We start from the raw sequence: 6,204 nt of genomic DNA, 5'->3' as shown, positions 1-6,204 counted from the left end.
CCTTGTTCAGGTCTTGTCCTTATAGAGTGGGTTACTCCTGGAATCTGTGAGGATGCTGGCTACAGAGCTGCCCCCATATCTGGGCCAGTGGGATACAGCAGCAGCAGCTTGTGTAAGTGTGGTGGAGGCTCAGAAGAACCTTCTAGGTCTGCTATCAGGCACAAGTTTGAAGCTGTTGCTGCTGCTTCTTTGTTCTTCGTAGATGAGATCTCCTCTGAGTTCTCTCCCTCCAAAGAATCCTCCATTCAAGCTACAGCCTCTGTCACACCCCATAAAACTAACACATCTTTCTTTCTGGTATCCCCCCACTTCTTAGGTTGGCTCTTTTGTTTTTTTCCCTCTAATCTTGGTCTGTTGGACTCTCTTGCCCACATAGTTGTTAGGGCTGTGCTTTACATGAGCACACCGTTTGAGCCTGAACTGCTCTCACTTTTTTATTTATTGGTGTTACTTTGAGCTTTTTTGTGACACAGATGTTCCTCACATGGTCTTTTTCACTTACACTACTCATGCATCTGAACATTCACATTTCTGTGGAACAGATCATTTGCTTGTGTTTCTTCTTTGTTGCTCACCACTAAAATGGAGTGGACCACTGTTTTAGAGACTTCGAGCTATAAGCTGTTGGTTGGAATTTCGAAAAGATGTGCATGCACGCACGTGTGAAGGTGCTGATATGTTTGAGGAGGTTGCCAAAGGAAAGCAAGGCCAATCAAATGGGGTTTACAGGTTGCTCTGAATGGAGGAAGGTTTATGAGCTTTCTTGTTTCCTCTGACAGATTCTATCATCATGGTCCTGCCCCCGTGAAAGTTCCATCTCTACGTCTATGTCTACACTGCAGGGTTTTTGCACAAGAAGTCTTTTGCGGAAGAGTTCTTGCGCAAAAACTTCTTGCGCAAAAGCGCGTCCATAGCTCAAAGTGCATTACTCTTGTGATGTGCTTTTGTGCAAGAGAGCATCCACACTGCATGGACACTCTTGCACAAGAAAGCTCTGATCGCCAGGGCTTGACAAACCACAGTGAAATCCACCGAAGGCTTATTTTGAAATTTATAAACATAATTCCACGAGGAATAGCGCCAATTTCGAAATTGCTATTTCAAAATAAGTGCTGTGCAGACACCTATTTTGAAATAGGTAGCTTCCAGCCCTTCCCAGGGTGCCCTGCTAGCCACCCTGGCCACAAGGTAACTTCTGACCTGATGCTCTCCAGGAACCAGTTCCGGCTGGCCTTAAATGCGATTCAGCATCCAATAAGTGTGGACGCTCTATTTCGAAATAGCAAAAAGCTATTTTGAAATGCAATTTGTGTGTAGACACATTATTTCAAAATAAGGTATTTCGAAATAACTATTTCGAAATTAGATATTTCAAACTAACGCTGTAGTGTAGACATACCCTTAGTGAAGTGAATCTCTTGTGTGAGGCTGTTACTGAAAAAGAAGAGGCAATCTTAATCAGTGAGGTCCAGTGCCATGCAGGCCTTTGAAAGTCAGGACAGAGACCTTGAACTGGACTCTCTGCTCAGTGAGGAACTAGTGAAGGAAGCAGAAAGTAAGCTCCTGATAACCCATGTTTCCCACCAAGCAAACTGCTGCATTTAGGTTTAGCTGTAGCTTTCAGAAGGCATGGGGCTTGAGGACATGGGACCTCTTTCCTACATATGGGAATTGCAGTAACCAGATCTGGGGGTTACAAATATGTGTGTACATGGGGTCAGGTCATGGTCTCATAGGGTGAGGTGTAATCCATTCTAATTCGAACTACTGTTATTCCTCCTGCAAGGAGGTTTAACGGTAGTTCGAAAAGGAGCTTTAATTTGAACAACCTAGTCCATCCCACGTGTAGCCGCGGGCAGGTAGTTTGAACTACGGGCATTTCAAAATGGCGCCCACCCGGGAACATGCAAATGAAGCCCGGGATATTTAAATCCCGGGCTTCATTTGCAAGTTCGAATTCCTACATTAGCCACCCTAGTTCGAACTAGGGTGGCAGTGTAGACATACCCCTAAAGTCCAAAACAGCCTTTAATAGCATTGAATGATCAAACAGTGTGAGGTCAGATGGTTTTGATGGAAAGGGGAGGAGGGATTTTAGAAGAAGCAATGAGCTCTTCAAAACAAAGCTTCCCTCTTTCTGCCAACATCATCTCAGCCTTGTCGGGTTTGCAGTTCAGCCAGTTAGTCTTCATCCAGGGACTGATCTCAGCCAGCCATTTGGAAAGATACACAGGAGATGGTGCTGTCAATGCTTTATTTAAGGAAAACAGCACTGATTGTCATTCAAAGCTAAAGCAGGATCTCCTTGCCCCCAAGCTAAACGGAGCAACATACTCCCAGATGTGCATTAGTGAAAGATAGCTAAGGCTGTCTCCACCCTTTTGGTATTCATAGCCTCTTGAACTCCCATTCTAACACATACACAAAATCACCACCCACTCCTGACCTCCAGCCCTCTAACATACCCTCCTGCCAAATTTCCTCCTTTCTCAGAGCTACCCAATCACGCCACATCCCTTACTCCATTTCTTGTCCCCTGGCTCACTGCAATGGGGGCAAGAATTGGATGCCTACATGAAATCCAATCTACCATGTCCACTGGTCTAAGTGTAAGCAGGACCTATATAAGCAAGAATATTATTTCTTTTAAAGAAAATTGAAGAGGTAGGATGGAGCTGTATCAAAATCAGCCTTATTACAGAAATTTTCTCATATATGAAAGCCTTATACAACCTCAAATATGGAGATTACTATTAATTCAGTTTAATATGAATAAGTTAATTCATGGATAAGATTCTATACGTTTCCTTTTAATACTGATCACTCTTACAACTCAGTGACCCTTGCGGTCCCTTCTGGGTTCTATGATTCTATGCCAGCTGATTCAGTTCTTTTATACACTTTCACCAGCAGGGAGCAGCATCTCACTTTTTATGTCTTCCTTTGTTACTTGCAAAAGTAGTAATGACATTTATTTTTTTACTCTTGTATTCAAGTTAATTTACCTAAATTATAACTAAAGATTTGTGGGAATTGTTAAGGTTTGATGACTAGTCCTACTAAATGTAGCTTTAAAAGTGCCTTCTCTTTACAATGTGATCTTGAACAGGAGTGGTAAAGTATTTTTGAAAACCTGTGGCTTGTGCCTTGAACTCTTGTTTTTGCTGCTTTGTAATGTAAAGGACTGAAAGGGTTGTTTGGGGCTATTGTCAAGTAGAACTATTCTTAATTTATCTTTCTGCTTATTGCTCAGCTTAAACCAGCGTTTCCCAAACTATGGGCCACGGGCAAAAAATGCCAGGCCCCAGCGCGCCTGCTGGCTGCCGCCCTTAGGCCGTTTTGACCCATTCGGTCGAACCGGGCCCCGCGCCCCTGCACCCAGAAGTGCCGGCGCGTAAAGAGCCGGGCCCTGCTCCAGCGCTGTGTGGGGCCGGGTCTCTCCCCGGCTCTGCCTGGAGCAGACCCCGCCCCGCCCCCAGAGCGTCCCCCTCGGCCCGGTACCGTCTCTGCCGCGCGTGCGCAGCGTCGCACATGGGTGGAGAGGACGTGACGTCATGGCCCGGGGTTTTGAAACCCGTGCGGGGCACGTGGCGGGGCCTGGCTGGCTCCGGGTTCGGCCTCCGGGGCCTGAGCGCGGCCCCCGGCCCCGCCCCGGGGAAAGAGAAGGTGGGAACCGGCGGGGGCGGGGGGGCAGCAAGGGACGGGGTGCGGGAGAGACAAATGGCTGGGGGCTAAGTGCAGACCATGAGGGGAACAGGGGGATGCTGGGGGGGGGGGGGCGCTGGGGGCTGGAGGGGGAGGTGCTGGGAGGAGGCTTGAAAGAAGAGGGGGCACGAGCAAGGTCAGGATGGAGCAAATCGTGTGTGAGGGCTCAGAGGGGCGGGAGGGGAATGGGGCAGAGACTGGTGAGGGGGGTATTAGGGAGAGAGGGCAAAGGGAGGCACCAGGAGGGTGCAGGGCTAAGGGGTGGTGCAGGTGCCAGGGGATTCTGGGGTGGGGAGGAGGGGAGAGCTGGCCACCGGAAGCAGAACTGGACGGGGGAATCAGGGCAGGCTGAGGAGATTGGGGGGCTGCCGGAAGCAGGGCTGCCGGAGGGTGTGAGGTTGGTGGCAGGGAGCTGGCCGGGGAAGATGTGGGCGGGGTGGGAGAAGTGGCCGCTGGAAGGAGGGCTGGACGCAGGCTGCCTACGGCACCTGGAGTTCCCAGGGGGTCACCCATCCAAGTACTAGCCAGGCCCGGGACGGTTTACCTTCCGAGATCGGACGAGATCGGGGGCGTTCGGTCCGGTATGGACGCAGGCAGCGGGGCTGGCCAAGGGAGCTTGGGAGGGGAAGCGGGGGAGAACTGGCTGCCAGGGAGGGGGTTGGGGGAAGTGGGGCTGACCAGAGGCACAGCAAGGGGAGCAGGGGGGAGGAATGAATCGGCCTGCAGGGAGTGGGACTGACCCGACCCCGTTCCCCTCTCCCCCCCCCCCCACAAAGCACGAGTTAGTCTGACACAGGGATTCTACTGTCCCTCCTGCCCCGCGCACACACCCCCCTCGAGTAGTTGCGAACTGTCTGGCTGGCAGACACACTCGTGCAGCCTGAGCACATTTACTAGCCAGGCAGTTCGAAACTACAAACTGATACATCTAGTAATAATACAACTTACCTACTGAGAAAATACCAGACATGTTATATGTCTGGTATTTTCTCAGTTTGTTTTTCATGTGTTTATATTTTTGGGCTGCAAAAAGCAGAACTGGAAAAAAAAAAAGGGTTCCAATTAAGGTAAAAAGTTAGACAAGGGTTTCCCAAACCAGCTTTCTGTCTGTCTTACAGCCCATTTATCCAATCCATATTCCTTAACTTGCTGGCAAGAATATTGTGGATGACCATATCAAAAGCTTTGCTAAAGCTGGCACTGGGAGATTTGGGAGGACCAGAAACAACTTATTTGAATATTCATAATTTGATTAATGAATATGCAAATGAACATTACTGGTCTTCCAAAAGTTTGTGAATGGATTTACTGGTCCCCGTGTCAAAAAGTTTGGGAACCCCTGGCTTAAACCATCAGGAATTCCAGATAAGGTCCACTCTCTTTCTTTCTGGAGAACTTTCTAGTCATCCCAGAGATATGAATTGTGCCATCTCATGCGGGATGGTGCATCAGAATCTTTAAAAGAGAATGTATTTCTCCAAAAGGTGAATTGAACTAAGTAAATAGGTGATAAACATTTATTCAAATTTTAAACAAGCAAACATAAAATCCTCTTCTTAGTTAGTTGCTCACCTTTCATCCTTTTTACTCTTGTGATATTATCATAATGAGTCTTCCACATTGTACAAGAGCCCCCTATTCCTATTCACAGCCTTCTTAAGTTACTGGATACTGTGCAGGTTCAGATAGACAGCAGGCAAGAGTAGGAAAGACAGCAGGCATGAGTGGAGAAAAAAATCAGAGCACTGGCTGTGTCCCCACCCATCCTCCATATCACACCAGCCAGCCTGCTCAACAATGCTGATATAAAGGAGAAAGTGAATCTGTTAGCATTCCTCTAAAGTAAAGCAGAAAGTCATGACTTAATCAAGTTCCTGCTCTGTTCTGGCAGCAAAACCGCTATATGTTGCCCCTTATTCAGATTTGACAGCAGGGCTAAAATCTATCCCAAAGTTTGCACAGTTGCAACGGAGGGGGCTAGGTAAGCAACCTAATGGTTGAGATGGAAGCCTAGCGGACCTGACATTGGAAAATGAGAAGTTCCCTGACCTCCTATGTGAAATAGGTAAATTTTGAAATACTACATTTTGCTATCCCCTACATGGAGATGGAGAGCAGTAGCACCACAGTATATTTCTATGGGGTGTGTGTGTATGTACACAGTGGCATGTGTTGCACTCCATATATAGGATAAACCCCACCGGTATGTGATGTCTGCACTCGGGGATGTAGCATGGAGGAGTATGTGGCAGTGGTACAGAGAGCTTGAGAGTGGGAGACATGGGTGAACAAGGAGCTGCTGTGATGCTCAGCACATGAGCTGATATGGTAAGTAGCTCTCACATGTGGAAAGGTGGGTGCGTGTTTCATTACAGATTGAACCTCTCAGATCGGGCACACTTGGGACCTGACTAGTGCTGAACCAGAGAACTTGCCGAAGCAGGGAAGGTTAATATTGTCTAGGAGCATGACCAACACGTCCCCGGCTTACTGGGCTCT

At 48.1% G+C, this 6,204-nt stretch overlaps 1 pseudogene; it reads right to left on the bottom strand.

The window, feature by feature from the left end:
• Positions 1–4,181: 4,181 nt before the first annotated feature.
• Positions 4,182–4,300, bottom strand: LOC142826618 (5S ribosomal RNA; annotated as a pseudogene).
• Positions 4,301–6,204: the final 1,904 nt, after the last annotated feature.

This window comes from Pelodiscus sinensis, chromosome 1, assembly GCF_052426305.1.
Source record: "Pelodiscus sinensis isolate ZL-2025 chromosome 1, ASM5242630v1, whole genome shotgun sequence".
NCBI classification, from domain to species: domain Eukaryota; kingdom Metazoa; phylum Chordata; order Testudines; family Trionychidae; genus Pelodiscus; species Pelodiscus sinensis.
Note: the sequence above shows the minus strand (reverse complement) of the source record. Positions and strands in the feature narration are given on the sequence as shown.